The sequence below is a fragment of the Amblyraja radiata genome, chromosome 1, assembly GCF_010909765.2.
Source record: "Amblyraja radiata isolate CabotCenter1 chromosome 1, sAmbRad1.1.pri, whole genome shotgun sequence".
In the NCBI taxonomy this organism is placed as follows: domain Eukaryota; kingdom Metazoa; phylum Chordata; class Chondrichthyes; order Rajiformes; family Rajidae; genus Amblyraja; species Amblyraja radiata.
This window is the reverse complement of record NC_045956.1, coordinates 112,079,463-112,098,035: the sequence shown is the minus strand read 5'-3', so window position 1 is coordinate 112,098,035 and position 18,573 is coordinate 112,079,463.

The window sequence follows — 18,573 nt, the reverse complement described above, 5'->3', positions numbered from 1 at the left end:
TGCTCATTAATACAGGAGCCACAATTCTATTCGTTATTACATCATTAGAATTAATATAGAACTTGTTGTCATGTTATGTAAATCATTGATAAGCATATAATTAGATATTTATCCAAAATAGCCCTAAGTATAGCAACGACAAGTTATTGTACACATCTTTTGAAGATCAACTATTGAGAACCAACATTTTAGGAATTTAGCCAAGTCAGGAAATCTGCTCATCTGTATCCACCTATCACTCGCCAATCATTGTCCCGCCTCTGTTTCCCACTACTACAATCACCTATGCATGGTCTCCAGAGATGCTGTCTGTTCCGAGAGTTACTCCAGCACGGTTTTTTTTTTGCATGCGTTAATGTTTGTGCTTCTCCCAAAACTTTATAGTAAACTGTACAAAGTTTAGGATTTATAGTACATACATGCAAAATGTATCAGAATCATATGCCAAACAGGCAAATGGGATTAGCTTGGTTGTCATGGATGCGTTGGGCAGAAGGGCCTGTTTCCAAGCATAATGACTCTACTGTTTTGCTAAATGTCAATCTATAGCCAATTCTAATTGTTGGCGTCATTTTTAAAAATATTTCTGACCCCTATGCTTGCATTTTATTAAGGTTCTACTCAGAAATAATTACTCTGCCTTTTTGGAAAGTCAGAGAATATTCTCATCAAAGCTGCAGTAAATCTCAGTGGAGTCCCTCAAATGTCAGTTTATTTAACTTGCAGGCAAGATAAATATTCATATCATGCTGCATGCCATTAACATGAAAAATATATTAACAATATATCCAAAAATATTATCAAATTATGTTGAGCTCAGCAAAATGATTGGAAGAATTGAGAATAAAAATTAAATTACCTCGACAATACCTTACAATTTTTAATGAAGGCGTGAACACTTCTCTCCATCCACATGCACGCAATCAAATGGTCAGTGCATGCACAAGAGAGACCATGGGGTCATAGGACATAGGAGCAAAATTAGGCCATTCAGCCCATTGAGTCTACTCCGATATTCGATCATGGCTGATCTGTTTTTCTCTCTCTCAGTTTTCCCTCTCAGTTAGTACAAAGTCAGTACAATCGTGTCGCTATCTGTAGATGTCAAAATGAAGGTTGTACAGGGAAGATCAGAATGTCCTACTGTCCGCCTCACGCCATTGTTTTGTTAACCATGCAAAATAATACAAAGAGAGAGTTGCAACACAGAAACAAATCCAAGTTGACTATTAACTTTACAATAATCCTACATTCATCCTATTTTTTTCTTTAATTTCTCCTCATTCTCATCAACTCCCCCCAGATTCTACCACTTGCCTATACATTAGGGATAATTTACTGCGGTCTTTTAGCCTACCAACCCGCACGTCGTTTGCGATGTAGGAGGAAACCAGGGCACCCAGTGGAAGCCCATGGAGTCACAGGAACAATGTGCAAACCCCACACAGACATCACACAAAGTCGAGATCAAACTCGGACCTCTGGCGCTGTGGCTCTATCAGCTGCTCATGTATTGTGAGCAGTTATGGGCCCCGTACCTGAGGAAGGATGTGCTGGTGTTGGAGAGGGTCCAGAGGAGGTTTATGAGAATGACTCCAGGGATGATTGGGTTAACATATAATGTGCGTTCAACAGCTCTGGTCCTGTACTCGCTGGATTTTACAAGGACGAGGGGGCACCTCAATGAAACTTACCGAATGGTGAAAGGACTGGATAGAATAGATGCGGTGAAAATGTTTCCACTAGTGGGAGAGTCTAGGCCCAGAGGGCATAGGTTCAGAAGAAAATTATGTACCTTTAGAAAGGAGATCAGGAGGAATTTCTTTTGTCAGAGGGTGGTGAATCGGTGGAATCCATTGCCACAGACGGCTGTGGAGGACAAGTGATTGGGTATTTGTAAGGTGGACATAGACAGATTCTTGATCAGGGAGGGTGTTAAGGGATATGGGAAGAAGGCAGGAGAATGGGATTGAAAGAGAAAGATAGATCAGCCATGGCACTGTGGATTAGATTGGTGGACTGGCCTAATTCTGCTCCTATGATTTATGAACACGAAAGTGAACAATCCTAAGAAGAAAACCTTAAAGGAATGTTACTGCCTGCTCAAACGATAATTGGTAAGAGTGGTCTGCCATTCTCAGGTTGCATTAACTTCTTATGGTTTAGTTTAGTTTAGCTTAGTTTAGAGATAAAGCGTGGAAACAGGACCTTCGGCCCACCGAGTCCGCACCAACCACACATCCCCACACATTAACACTACCCTACACACACTATGGACAATTTTACATGAATAACAAAGCCAATTAACCTACAAACCTGTACGTCTTTGGAATGTGGGAGTAAACTGAAGATCTCGGAGAAAACCCATGCAGGTCACGGGGAGAACGTACAAACTCCATACAGACAAGCACCCATAGTCAGGATCAAACCCGGATCTCTGACGCTGTAAGGCAGTAGCTCTACCACGACACCACCACGGCATGTGTAATCAGTAAAAAGAACCACTAAAAAGTGATTATTTTCCAATCTCTCAGCTTCAGTTGAGTGTATATCGGAGAAATACAGAGAAGTCATTTGTAATTTTGAGCTTGCTCTCACCGTAGCCCTATTAGTGATGGAGTCTCTCCTGCAAATTTGTGCACAGTTCTGTTTAACCCACCTGTGCTCATCACAATTAAATGTGACATTCAAAGCTAAGGCTAAGAGAGAAATGAAAATATTCCATATTCATTGCCCACACAATCTAATTAAATATTTGTCATTTTGTTTAGCTAAATCAATATTACGACTCTTCATAAAAGTTAATCTTACTAGAATTGCTGGCCGTCAACCGAGGTGAAAGCAGATTCAACACACACAGTGCCAGAAACATTTAGCAGCCAGCTCATCTCTGTGGAAATGACTTTAATATTTACTGCAGAAAACATTTCCAAGCACTTGGGAAAAATAAATCTGTTTCCAAATCATCATGGTATTTAAGTGGAAACCCTTCAAATAGCCAGGCCAACTGACAGACTGAACTAGGATAGACACAAAAGGCTGGAGTAACTCAGTGGGTCAGTCAGTATCTCTGGAGAAAAGAAGTAGGTGACGCTTCGGGTCGAAACCCTTCTTCAGAATAAGAGTCAGGGGAAAGCTTAATGAGAGATATAGACGGTGTTATTGAGAGATATGGAACAAATGAATGAAAGATATATAAAAAGTAATGATGATCAAGGAATGGTCCATTCTTGGCTGTTGGCTTGGTGATGACAAATTATAGAGATAGTGGAACTCAACATGACGACAGTGAAACTCGTACGATGACATGGGTGAGTGGGGGAGGGATGGAGAGAAAGGAGATGCAAGGGTTATTTGAAGTTGGAGAAATCAATATTCATAGCGCTGGGTTGTAAGCTGCCTGTTGGGTAGAGAATGTTAAAGCAGAACAGTAGAATGGGACCACATGGCGGACAGGGAGTGAAACTCAAAAGACCGCCGATGGTGGTAACTTGAGTAAAAAACAAACTACTGGGAGGAATTCAGCGGGTCAGGCAGCATCTATGGAGATAAATTGACAGATAATGTTTCAGGTTGAGGCCTTTCTTCAGAGAGATGGAGAAGAGGGAGAAGAGCTGATAGATGGAGAGCAGAGGAAAGAGTGGGCCAAGAGTTGGCAAGTTTGAGGAGAATTACGGTGATTCAAGGAGGAGGAGAGAAGGTTGGAGATAGTAGCCAAGGCTGGAAGTGATAAGTGGTTAAGGCAGAAGGATGCAGTTGGTAGAATCAGATAAGGAAGAAAAGCAGAGGGTGATATGTGGAGACAGAGGAAGAGATGGTGAATAAAAGGAAAGGGAGTAGGGGAAGGACAATTGTGGGTAGTGGGAGGTGAGATGGAGGGGGAAATGAACTGGGTTTATGGGGGCGGGGGGGGTGGAAGGAAAGGTGTGTAAATTGGGAGGGGGGATTGAATGGAATGGCTGAGTGGAGGCAGGGTCGATGAGAAATGAGGGACTATCTGAATCTGGAGAATTCAATGTTCATGCCTCGGGTTGTAAGCTATCCAAGTGGAATATGTGATGCTGTTCTTCCAAATTGTGTGTGGCCTCATTTTGGCAGAGGAGGATCCAAAGATAGGCAGATCAATATGGGAATGGGAAGGGTATTTAAAGTAGATAACGACTAGGAGCTCAGGCTGGCCCTGTACACTGAGTGCAAGAGTTCGGTGGTGGTCACTAATGGATAGGGAATCGTGGCTTTGGGGGGTTGGGGATTGATCAGACAATAGAGAATGGGGGGATAGAGGAGGTTAGAAAGGAGATACTTGAAGAGAGATTACAGGGAGAGATGGGGAAATCATGGAGAGAATGGAGAGAGAAAGGCAGGCTGGAGTCGGAGGATGGGGTAGATGGGTCATAGAGTCACCGAATCATAGAGTGATACAGTGTGGAAACAGGCCCTTCGGCCCAACTCGCCCACACCAGCCAACAATGTCCCATCTATCCTATTCCCACTTGCCTGCGCTTGATTCATAACCCTCTAAACCTGTCCTATCCATGTACCTGTCCAATTGTTTCTTAAATGATGGGATAGTACCAGCCTCAACTACCTCCTCCGGCAGCTTGTTCCATACACTCACCGCCCTGTGTGTGAAAAAGATACCCCTCGGATTCCTATTAAATCTTTTCCCCTACATCTTGAACCGTCCTCTGGTCCTTGATTCCCCTACTCTGGGTAAAAGACTGTGCATCTACCAGATCTATTCCTCTAATGTTTTTTTATACCTCTATAAGATCTCCCCTCATCCTCCTACGCTCCATGGAATAGAGACCCAGCCTATTCAACCTCTCCCTATTGCTCACACCCTCTAGTCCTGGCAACATCCTCGTAAATCCTTTCTGAACCCTTTCAAGCTTGACAATATCTTTCCCATAACATGGTGCCCAGAACTGAACACAATATTCTAAACGCAGTCTCACCAAAATCTTGTACAACTGCAACATGACCCCCCATCTTCTATACTCAATACTCTGACTGATGAAGGCCAAAGTGCCAAAAACCTTTTTGACCACCTTATCTACCTGATGTTGATGTCCTGATGTTGGTTAATTATCCAACTTTGGACACTATTCAAACTTATCTATTTCTGATTTTTTTTTTTAAATCACACCAACTCTTTCGAGGTCTGTGTTTTAAACATTAGAGATACAGCGCTGAAACTGCCCTTCGGCCCACAGAGTCCGTGCAGCCAATAATCCTACAGTAGATGTACATTAGCACTATCCTACACATTAGGGAAATCAACAATTAACCTATCAGTGATGGAGTCTCATAGCCTACAAAGCTAATTAACCTACAAACCTGTACGTCTTTGGAGTGTGGGAGGAAACCGGTGCAGCCAGGGAAAACACACATGATCTCAGGGAGAACATACAAACTCCATACAGACAGCAAGCTCAGTCAGGATCGAACTGGGGTCTCCTGGCGTTGTAAGGCTGCAACTCTACCTCTGCACGACTATGCTGCACATCGTGCTCCGAACTGATAAAAAAAACGTTGCAGATGATTAGCATTTCTGATGGAATAGACAAAGGCAAGGATCGGAGCAATGTTCCCAGATACAGCAGAGGAAGGACTAATAATGACTAATAAAGCACTGAAATAAATAACAGGAGATAAATAATCAGCCAGACAATATTAACACAATTAAACTGAGAGAATGCAAACACCTTTAATTCAATTTGAAATTTGCTCGTCTAATACCTTCCTTGCTCAGTGCAGACACTATTTAACTTGTCTGTACATAACAAGAGCACCATGTGCTTCATGCCTGTTTTTATTTTGACAGCTGACATGTAAACGAACACTAAGCCTTGGAATTGTGTTCGACAAATCCTACGTGCTTGCAACCAGGTGAACTTTGTTGCCTAAGGCGTTATGAGCAGCAGCTTTCTAGGATGTTTCAAATGATCCCGACTTCAATGTTAATGAGCATCGAACTCCATCCCCTGTCATTTCCGTGCTGCCCTGCCAAACAGAGCTGCTTTCATGGTCTATCTACTCCAGTTATTCTCATGCAACAATAAAAATGATAGAATAAAAATCCAATTTGAAAAGTCAATTCACATACTGTAACAGGTGTTTTAATCTAATACATCATCAGATTTTAAATTCTATTAATGTTAGCATAACTTTTGAATCCTCAGGGAGGTGGAAGATGTGGTGAGTTTGGTATCATGGGGAAGCACAATAAGGTCAGATACAAAGAGGTTTAGCTGAATCTAACAGTGGGACATCATTATAATTTTTCCTCTCCGTTTTCCCTGGTTTTTAACTGCTCAATTATCAGACACAAAATTGCCTGCAATACCTCAGTGGTTGAAAATAAAATGCTAGTGTACAATGTTTCAATAGACAAATCATTATGTATCCGTGGAAGTGGAATATATTGTGCATTACAGGAACATTAATGTATATGTGCATAGCCTCTCAATCCTCGTGTACGCTCAGGAAGATTAGATAAGGTTATTTGGAGTATTGTGTGCAGTTCTGGACACCCCATTCCAGGAAGGATGGGGATGATGTGGAGAGGGTGTAGGAGAGGTTTACCAGAATGTTGCCTAGTTTGGAGGTATTATCTATCAGGAAGGGTTGGATAAACTTGGATTGTACCCTTGAAGATGGCGGAGGGAAAGAAAGATGCCAGTGAGTGGCCTGAGGGCTTACCCTCTGTGCCCTCTGGGTGGTGCCCTGGGTCAGCTGCGGGGGGGCACCCCAGGGCATGGAGGCTGAGTGAAGGCTATCAGAGATGAAGTACGGCGCATTCATGGATCGATGTTGAGGAGGCATTGGAGTGGTGGAGTTGGTCGAGTGGGCCGCTGGAGGTCCTGCAGCAGCCGGGGGCTCCATTAGACCAGTTCTACTCCAAGTGGTTGAGAACGTGGAATGGACACGGCTTAAGCTCTGGCCGGTCTCCAGCAGGAAAGGCCGCGCCAATCCAGATGGTAGGCCGCAAGGTGACGATGCGGCTCAGAGAAAAGACGCATCCTCGATCAGGTAGTGACTGAGAAAAATGGTTTGCCCCTCCCCCCCCCCCACACATAAAAAAGACTAATAGACCTCCAAAAACAAACTTTTAGACAGACTAAAAACATCAAAAAGGATGAATGGACAGACAGCTGCTGGCGAGGCTGCCACACTCGATGGCATGTGGTGGCCCGTGAGTAGAGATATGCATCGGCGGCAGCAGCATCTGTGTCCAGGGAGACAGTGAAGGTCAGAGACAGCAGCGGTGGCCCCGCCCGGGGAGGTGGTGAGAGGGTTGGCAGCCGCGGGCGGCAGCTTCGGTGGTCCGACTCTGGGCCTGGATTTGGCCGGGAAGGCAGTGAGGGTCAGGGAGGAGGTGGATTTTGCTGCTCCTCATGGTGGCAATCTCGGCCTCATGGAGGTCGGGCCGCGGTCCAGCGGTGGTGGACCAGCGCCCACCTGTGGACGGGCGGTCGAGTCGAAGAGTGTTGGTGGTGGGACCAGTCCGGTGTGGGTGAGTGTAAGTGGGTGTGTGTGTGTGTGTGTGAGTGGGTGTGTGTGGGTGTGTGTGTGTGTGTGAGTGTGTGTGTGTGAGTGTGAGTGCGTGTGTGTGGGTGGATGTGTGTGTGTGTGTGTGTGAGTGTGCGTGTGTGGGTGTGTGTGAGTGTGTGAGTGTGTGTGTAAGTGTGTGAGTGTGGGAGTGTGTGTGTGTGTGTGTGTGTGTGTGTGTGTGTGTGTGTGTGTGTGTGTGTATGTGTGTGTCAGTGTGTGGTGTGTGTGTGTGTGTGTGTGTATGTGTGTGAGTGGGTGTGTGTGGGTGTGTGTGTGTGAGTGGGTGTGTGTGATGGGCGGCGCAGACTCGGTGGGCCAAAGGGCCTGGTTCCACGCTGTATCTCTAAACTAAACTAAAATGAAATATGGCCCAATGTCAATCTATTCCACCTTGCCAACCACTTTCTAAATAAAAACAATTGCAGATAAGAAAGAGATTAATATCAGACTAACAATATAATTTATGAAGATAATTACGTTAAAAATTGTAGGTGGTTTAAAATATGTGCATCCAATCACAAATGGCACAAACAATTGAGCCTGAATGGTGAAATGAGGTAGCTTCATTTTATTTAAAGATCACATCAGATCAATTCTATATAATTTAATGTATCTATTGGTTTAAACACTTACAGTTAATTAAGAAAAAAGAGTGTTATAAAATTAGATAAATGTGAAACGGGACCTAAAATACCAACCGACCCAAATATGATTACATCTCTAGGGACATGTCAAAATTATTTTGGAATTGTTATCGTTTTTTTTTAATCATTTACTGATGAGGCAATAAAATGTCAGGGAAATGCTGGCTTTGCTTTTTCACTTTCGCCTACTTAGCTTTTTGTTGTTACAGCTTTATACACAGACAAACTTCAAAAGGAAATTAGAATGCAAACGGACTGGCAACGTAGGAACATAAATAGGTGGAATGTCACCCATACATATTCTCCAGGAATGCTGCCTGATCCATTGCTTGAGTTACTCCAACACTTTGTGCCTTTGTAAACCAACATCTGCAGTTCCGTGTTTCTACATAAAGAAGCACACACTGAAATGTTGCACAGAGAATCTTATTCTTCCTTCGCTGAAAAGAAAAGAAACTAACTATTACAACATGGCACTTAGTTTAGTTTAGTTTATTTTATAGATACAGCGCAGAGACAGGCCCTTAGGACCACTGAGTCCGCACCGACCAGCGATCCCCGCACATTAAACTATCCTACACACACTATGGACAATTTACACATACACGGTTGCGGGAAGCCAGCAGCAGCTGAAGGCATAAGCCCCGTAAGGGATCAGCTGTGCCGACTTTTGGTCCCGCGCCGGCCAGAACACCATGGCCGGGCGGGAGACTATTCAGAATGGGGCCATCGACTTTGACAAGTCGAAAACGGCAGGAGGTGGGGTGGAACGACGTTCCCCCGTAGCGACAATTTAAACCAGGACCTGCAGGTAAGAGCTGCGGTCTTTTTGTGTTTTCCCATGCTGATTACAGGTGGAGAAACCAACGGGCTGCGACAAAGCTGGTGGGCTAGCAGCGGCCAGCGGCACTTGAATCACCTATAATGGGATCATCTGTGTCCGATGTCGCCTCCGCACCGGCCAGATCCACTCCGCGGCCGGGCGGTAAGGCAAGACAAAAAACCATCAAAGTCGTGGACTCAAAGGAGTCCGACTTTGAGCAGCCGCGGGCGGCCAGTGACCGTGAGCGCTGGAGCCGGATGGAGCGGTGTGTGGAGCATTTGCTCCAACGTGACAGGCTCCGGGAGGTGGAGTCGGGTCACAGTGGGCTCTATGGCAAACCCACAGCAGTACCTCTTGAAGGGCTGCACAGTGCTTCTACCTCATCAGAGGGGAGCACTGCGGGTCAGTTCTGGGCTGATCTGGAAGAGGGGTTCGCAGAAGAAAAGTCAAGTGTGCAGGGGGTGCAGGAACAAGAACACCTACTGGACATGGTGTCCAACTTCATACAGCCAGACCAGACTGGCCAAAACCTGGAGCAAAAGCTAGCTGCCAGTATAGACTATATCTCTAAACCAGCTACAAGAACAGGCTGTACTGGACACCACATCAAGACACCGATACTACTATTTGGAGGCAACCTATCGAAGCAAGTCAAGGAGCTTGATGAGGAAGCAAAAACCCTGGGACTAATAAAAGGGACTCCATCAAAAACCCACTACAGCCATAGACAGCACCCCTACGCACCCACCTGTAGAGCAAGACCGACTGGTGAAAGCTCGAAGGCCCGGTACACAAAACATGAGTCTTTTTTAGGCCATGGCCCAGACCGGCCTTCCTGGAAAATACGCGGACCTCCAACGTCAACCAAACCATAAATCCAGACACCAGCGCATCAACATCAGCGAAGAACTTACAAAAAGAAGTAAACCTGCCACTGGTAACTATGGAGGTAGGTGGGTCTGGTTCCCTACAAAATACAGGGAGCATGGAGGTTGGGGGGGAGAATACACTCCTTTCTGAATGCATGGAGTAAAGGTGTAATTGAAAAAACCCAACACGAACCACTAGAATTCGTGTCCAATATATTTACCAAAAACAAAAAGATGGTGGTTGTCGCATCATCATATATCTGACCAAATTGAATACATTTGTACAAGATATTCATTTCAAAATGGAAACCTTTGTTACTGCTAAACAATTAATTTCCAAAGGTTACTTCATGGCCAGCATCGATCTAAAAGATGCTTACTATTCAGTGCCTATACGAGGTGACCACAGATGTTACCTAAAATTCAACTGGATGGGACAGCTCTGGCAGTATACAGCACTACCAAATGGATTATCATCAGCCCCAGGCTGTCCACAAAAATTTTGGAACCAGCCCTAGCGTTTCTACGGAAACAAAAACACATGGTCATGGCATATCTAGATGACATACTTATTGTGGGCAAAACTTTGGAATTAGCCAAACAAACTGTAACAGCCACAAAACAGTTATTTGAAACTGGGGTTTATTATCCATCCAGTTAAATCTAAATTAACGCCTTCCACTACTATGGACTATTTGGGGTTCACAATTGACTCAGTTCACATGTCGGTGACTTTGCCAAAGGGAAAGGCTATAGACTTAATAGAGGCTTGCAATAACCTCATTGACATCAGTAACCGTCCATCAGATTGGTAGCAAAAGTAATTGACAAAATGGTGGCTGCTTTTCCAGCCACACAATTTGGACCTTTACATTACCAAAATGTACAGAGAGCAAAAATACAAGCACTCAAAATCAATGCTGGTCATTTTGACAGACCAATGCAGCTACCAATCAAAGCTATAATGGAACCAAAATGGTGGATAGATAACATTTGGCTTTGTTTCAATCCAATCATTGTCAGTAACCCTTATATGGTGCTACAAACTGATGCCAGTGCACTTGGTTGGGGTGCCACCAATTCCATCTCCAGCTGTGGAGGTAGATGGACTGCTCAGGAGGCATCATTATTACTAACACTGGGCATAAACTACCTGGAAATGTTGGGTGCATTCTATGGCCTAAAGTCATATTGTACTGGGTCATATCACCAGCATGTTAGACTACAGATTGACAATACCACCGTGGTAGCATATATCAACCACATGGGTGGAAACAAATTGACATCATGTGACAATCTGGCTAATACAATTTGGCAGTGGTGTATCCAGAGAGATATTTGGATATCAGCTACTTACCTACCAGGTAAACTAAATTTAGTGGCAGACACCAGGTCACGCAAATTTAATGAAAACACCGAATGGATGTTGAATAAAAAGTATTTGCTGATATTACAGCACGATATGGAACACCAGCTATCGATCTATTCGCATCCAGGCTTAATCACCAGTTATCAAATTATGTTTCATGGGAACCAGACCCTGGGGCAGCGGCGACAGATGCATTTTCGCTGCATTGGGTGGGGGGGGGGGGGGGAATTGTTTATTTATGCATTCCATCCTTTCTGCCTCATCAGTCGGGTATTAAGGAAAATACAGCAGGACTCTGCGTCTGGTATTTTGGTAGTACCCGATTGGCCTACTCAACCATGGTTCCCAGTGATAATGAACATGGTATTAGAACCATGTATCACCATCCCGAATAGACCAGACTTGTTGGTTCATCCCATAACAAGGGATAGCCACCCATGCCATAACTATTTGAATTTATTAATTTGTAGAGTTTAAAAATACCTCTACTACAGCTGGGACTGACGGGCCGAACAGTGAACATGATTTCGGCGGCCCAAAGACAGTCCACCAAAAAACAGTATCTGGTCTATATCAGGAAGTGGGAGATGTATTGTAACAAAAACAGCATCACCTACAGAGATATGAACATCCCGTCTGTTCTGGAATACCTGGCAGGCCTCCATTATGATGAGGGGCTCAGTTATAATGCCATCAACTGTGCCAGAAATGCCTTATCGACTTATCTATGCAAGGAACAGAGCGTCACTCTGTTGGAACTCACCCACTGGTAACAAAACTTATGAGGGGAATTTTTAATACCAATCCCCCAAGAACCAGGTACTCCCAAATATGGGATGTGAGTATTGTCCTGAAGATGCTCAGGAATTGGTCTCCAGCAACAGCTCTGTCCCTACATAGACTGACATTAAAAACAGTCTTGCTAATGGCATTGGTCACGGCACAAATGGTACAGTCATTACATAAATTAAGACTGGACAACATGACTTCTTCATCTAAAAATGTTACGTTTCATATTTATGAATTAGTGAAACAGAACAGACAGGGATCAGCGGGCCTCAATATCGAATTTAGGTCTTACCTAACAGATGATCGTCTCTGTATAGAAAAACATTTGTCGTTATATATGGAGAAAACGAAAATCATCAGAGGCAATGATAAGGCACTTTTAGTCAGCCATAAGCAACCACACAAAAAAGTGTCGGTCCAGACCATCTCAAGTTGGCTGAAACAGGTTCTAACACAGGCTGGGGTGGATACTAATATTTTAAATCTCATTCCACCAGGGCTGCAGCTACATCGGCAGCTATGCAGTTGGATGTACCAATGGACCAAACCCTCAAGGCAGCAGGATGGTCAGGGGAAAAAACATTCCAACTATTTTATCATAAACCAGTCATTAAACCTGGAACATTTGCAGAAACAATTTAAGTTCTGTAATTTAATTACCCCATAAATAGGGGTTATAATTTGTGTTAATAAATTCATGGATTTCAATGTCGGATTCATGTCTAAAATATGTTGACACAATTCCTCCTAGAGTCATCAAGGCAGATTTGATGCATGGACTCGTTTCCATGGCATGAAATCACAGAGCTTTAAAATCTTCACGTAGTCACTCATGTGACTCTGAAGTAAAATAGTAAGATTAAACGAGAACTTACCAGTTTGAAGTTTGATCGTTATTTTATGGGGAGTAACGTTGAGGGATTACGTGACCTCCGCTCCCACCCTTGATCATATACTTAACTGGTATCTCTTCTCTAATCTTACTATGTTTAGTCATTACAGTTATCTGTGATTTCACACCGCTGCTTTGAAGTATGACACGCATGCGTCCTGGCGGGGTTCTTCACGTAATCCCTCAACGTTACTCCTCATAAAATAACGATCAAACTTCAAACTGGTAAGTTCTCGTTTAATCTTACTATTAACCTACATACCTGTATGTCTTTGGAGTGTGGGAGGAAACTGAAGATCTGGGAATAAACCCACGCAGTCAAACTCCATACAGACAGCACCCGTAGTTAGGATTGAACCAAGGTCTCCGGCGCTGTAAGGCAGCAATTCTACTACTACGCCACCATGACTTCTGTTTCCCATTCCTAGTAAATCAACCTATAAACAGATGAATGGATTATTATTCTTTTAAAACGATGTACAATGACTTGAGGTATTTAACAGGTAGGGGATAGGGGCGAGTCATGCTTTATGTGATGGAAAATGTGTAACATTTGTTGACGATGAAAGATGACTTTGCTCTTTAGTAAACCTTCACAGCAAATGGTGTGTATCCGAGATGGTTATTCGATTTAGATCTGACATTTACCAATCTGCCCATCATCAGGAAGTTCGATGCTCTGATCATTTTGTTTTATTAGTTTGCTTGCATTAAAGTGAATTTCTAAATTATGCTGTGAAGAAATGAAACAAGTATTTTTGACAGAAGCACAGACAATAATATGTGATCATATTATTTTTTGGAACTCATTCACAAAGCTTTTAATCACAAACAAATATATTATAAAAACATCTTGCATTACCCTTTTTTTTGCATCTCAAATTGATCTTTAAAGAGCTTTACAAACCAATTTTGATATTGAGCCAGGAGAAGAAATTAGGATGGGATCAAAAGCTAGATCAGAGAAATAGGTTTTAAAGACCGATTTAGTTTAGTTTGGTTTGGTTTAGAGATACAGCTCGGAAACAAGCCCGTTGACCCACCGAGTCTGCACCAACCAGCGACCCCCGCACATTAACACTATCCTACACACACTAGGGACAATTTACACTTATACCAAGCCAATTAACCTACATACCTGTTTCGTCTTTGGAGTGTGGGAGGAAAGCGAATATCGTGGAGAAAACCCACGCGGTCACAGAGTGAACGTACAATTCCGTACAGATACACCTGTAGTGAGGATCGAACACGGGTTTACTGGCACTGTAAGGCAGCAACTCTACCGTTGCGCCAACACAGGATGGCAGAATGAAGGAAAAAATGTAAAGGAAGGTTTACCGAGGAATTTCCAGAGTTAGGGTTTGAAGCAGCTGCAAGCACAATCTACAATGGTGGAGCAGAAATGTACAACGGAGTCCAAAGATCTCTGAGGGTTTTGGGGGGAGGAACAAGGCTTGGAGAGATTTAGAAATAAGAATAAGCATCTTTACATACAGTGACTATTTCTTTGAAAGATGCATGGTGGCCATTCAAGAACAACAATTTCTCCAGAGACAGAGGAACTGCAGATGCTGGAATCCCAAGTCTGAAGAAGGGTCCCGAGCTGAAACATTACCTATTCCTGTCCTCCAGAGATCTTGCCTGACCAGTTGAGTTAATCCAGCACATTGTGTTTTAAACAATAATGTCTCACTGACAACAGCAATAAGAAATGCATGGTCATTTAAAATGTATATATTTTATTCCCTGAGTAAAGAATGCTGACCAGGGCATTCAGAGAGACCATTTAATACCCACCTGACTAGTCAGATGAGCATCACAATTTAATATCTGATATGAAAAAGCAACTGCAAAATTCAGCATCTTTTAAGACTTCATTCTGGCACCAGCCTGGTGTATGTGCTCAAGTTGTGAAATGGGCTTTGAACCTGCTGTCTGCTGCTTTAGAAATAAGCATCAACAGAACAAGGGCAATAAGTAAATAATTTTGATGAAAAGTTGTAATTGAAGAAGTATTGTTGGAATAGGGGGCATTAGCTACAAGGAAAGGTTGGACAGACTTGGATTGTTTTCACTGCAACGCCAAAGGTTGGGGGAAGATCTGAAAGAAGTCTATAAAATCATGAGAGACATAGATGGGGTTGACAGTCATTACCTTTTTCCCAGGATGGGAAAATCAAAAACGAGGCATAGTTTTAAGGTGGGATGGGCACGTTTAAAGGCGATGTGAGGGGAACGTTTTTTTTACACAGACAATAGACAATAGACAATAGGTGCAGGAGTAGGCCATTCGGCCCTTCGAGCCAGCACTGCCATTCAACGTGATCATGGCTAATCATCCCCAATTAGTACCCCGTTCCTGCCTTCTCCCCATATCCCCTGACTCCGCTATCTTTTAGAGCCCTATCCAGCTCTCTCTGAAAGCATCCAGAGAACCGGCCTCCACCGCCCTCTGAGGCAGAGAATTCCACAGACTCACAACTCTCTGTGCGAAAAAGTGTTTCCTCGTCACCGTTCTAAATGGCTTACCCCTTATTCTTAAACTCTGGCCCCTGGTTCTGGACTACCCCAACATCGAGAACATTTTTCCTGCCTCCAACGTGTCCAACCCTTTACAATCTTATATGTTTCAATAAGATATCCTCTCATCCTTCTAAATTCCAGAGTGTACAAGCCCAGCTACTTCATTCTCTCAGCATATGACAATCCCGCCATCCCGGAAATTAACCTTGTAAACCTATGCTGCATTCCCTCAATAGCAAGAATGTCCTTCCTCAAATTAGGGGACCAAAACTGCACACAATACTCCAGGTGTGGTCTCACTAGGGCTCTGTACAACTGCAGAAGGACCTCTTTGCTCCTATACCCGAATCCTCTTGTTATAAACGCCAACATGCCATTTGCTTTCTTCACTGCCTGCTGTACCTGCATGCTTGCCTTCATAGATTGATGAACAAGGAGCCCCAGATCTCGCTGTACTTCCCCTTTTCCCAACTTGATGCATTTCGATAGTAATCTGCCTTCTTGTTTTTGCTACCAAAGTGGATAACCTCACATTTCTCCACATTAAACGTCATCTGCCATGCACCTGCCCACTCCCCCAACTTGTCTAAGTCACCCTGCATTCTCAAAGCATCCTCTTCACATTTCACAGTGTCACCCAGCTTTGTGTCATCTGCAAATTTGCTAATGTTACTTTGAATCCTTTCATCCAAATCATCGATGTATATTGTAAATAGCTGTGGTCCCAGCACCGAGCCTTGCGGTACCCCACTAGTCACTGCCTGCCATTCTGAAAGGGACACATTAATCACCACTCTCTGTTTCCTGTCTGCCAACCAATTTTCTATCCATGTCAGCACTCCACCCCCAATACCATGTGCCTTAATTTTACTGACTAATCTCCTATGTGGGACCTTATCAAATGCTTTCTGAAAGTCCAGATACACTACATCAACTGGCTCTCCCTTGTCCATTTTCCTAGTTACATCTTCAAAATATTCCAGAAGATTAGTCAAGCATGATTTCCCTTCGTAAATCCATGCTGACTCGGACCGATCCTGTTACTGCTATCCAAATGTGCGGCTATTTCGTCTTTTATAATTGACTCCAGCATCTTCCCCACCACCGATGTCAGGCTAACTGGTCTATAATCCCTGCTTTCTCTCTCCCGCCTTTCTTAAAAAGTGGGATAACATTAGCTACCCTCCAATCCACAGGAACGGATCCTGAGTCTATAGAACATTGGAAAATTATCACCAATGCATCCATGATTTCTAGAGCCACTTCCTTAAGTACCCTGGGATGCAGACCATCAGGCCCTGGGGATTTATCAGCCTTCAGTCCCATCAGTCTACCCAACACCATTTCCTGCCTATTGTGGATTTCCTTCAGTTCCTCCGTCACCCCAGATCCTCTGGACACTACTAGAGGGTGGTGAGTGCCTGGAACACTGCCGAGGACAGAGTTTGAGGCAGATACGATAGTGGCATTAAAGAGGCTTTTGGATATGCTGTCGAGTGTGACTGAGGAGTGAATGAATAATGCGATGTAAAGCGCCTTGAGTATTAGAAAGGCGCTATATAAATCCCATCCATTATTATTATTATTATATGCACACGGATATGCAAGGAATATGCTGGATTAACTCAACCTGTCAGGCAACATCTCTGGAGGACACGAATAGGTGACGTTTCAGGTCGGGACCCTTCTTCATAATCTGGATTCCAGCATCTGCAATTCCTCTGTCTCTGGAGAAATTGTTGTTCTTGAATGGCCCCCATGCATCTTCCAAAGAAATAGTTACTGTATGTAAAGATGATTATTCTTATTTCTATATCTCTCCAAACCTTGTTCCTCCCCCCAAAACCCTCAGAGATCTTTGGACTCCGCTGTACACTGAACAGGGGTTCCCAACGTTTTCGTCCCGTTTATCGCTGGCAACTTTAATAGCACATAACAATGGGATTTCACTTATTTATGAACAACTAATGATGAACAGATACCAGTATACCAGAACCAAACACAATCAGTCAATGAGAAAAAATATGTACAAATCCAGAATCAACAAATTTACCTCCTGGGTAGGCGAAAATTACCCCTGGGTAAATTTACCCCAGGTTGGGAACCCTTGATATTGAATATGTTCAAACAGATTAGATTTGATCTTGGCATTATTTTCAGCACAAACATTGTGGGCCAAAGGGCCTGTTCCTGTGCTGTGCTGCTTTATGTTCTGTCAGTAATTTCTTAGTAATCCAGAGTCCTGAGTATATAAATCAGAGATCACAGTTTAAATTTAAGTGTGGCAGCTGCGGAATTGAAATTCAATGAATTACACAATTTTTTATTGAAAAATCTTAGGACTTTAAACTAGTATGGTTGGGGGGAGGGACTCAAATTGGGAAAGCTAGCAGTCAGTGTGTGAGGCAGGAGGCAGAGAATGGTAGCACTGACCCAAAATGTAGGGGAGAGAGAAGAAAAAGACAATAAACAGAGAATAAGAGAGGGTGGGTTTCTTAAATGTGTATGTTTTAATGCTAGGAGCATTGTAAGAAAGGTGGATGAACTTAGAGCCTGGATTCACACCTGGAAGTATGATGTTGTGGCGATCAGTGAAACATGGTTGCAGGAGGGCTGTGATTGGAAACTAAATATTTCGTTGCTTCAGGTGTGATAGAATTGGAGGGGCAAGAGGTGGAGGTGTTGTATTGCTTATCAGGGAAGATATTACAGCAGTGCTTTGGCAGGATAGATTAGAGGGCTCGTCTAGGGAGGCTATTTGGGTGGAACTGAGAAATGGGAAAGGGGTAGCAACACTTATAGGGGTGTATTATAGACCGCCAAATGGGGAGCGAGAATTGGAAGAGCAAATATGTAAGGAGATTGCAGATATTAGTAGTAAGCACAAGGTAGTGATTGTGGGAGATTTCAATTTTCCACACATAGACTGGGAAACACATTCTGTAAATGGGCTGGATGGGTTGGAGTTTGTAAAATGTGTGCAGGATAGTTTTTTGCAGCAATACATAGAAGTACCTACTAGAGAAGGAGCGGTGCTGGACCTCCTGTTAGGAAATGAGACGGGTCAGGTGGCAGAGGTATGCGTTGGGGAACAGTTAGGGACCAGT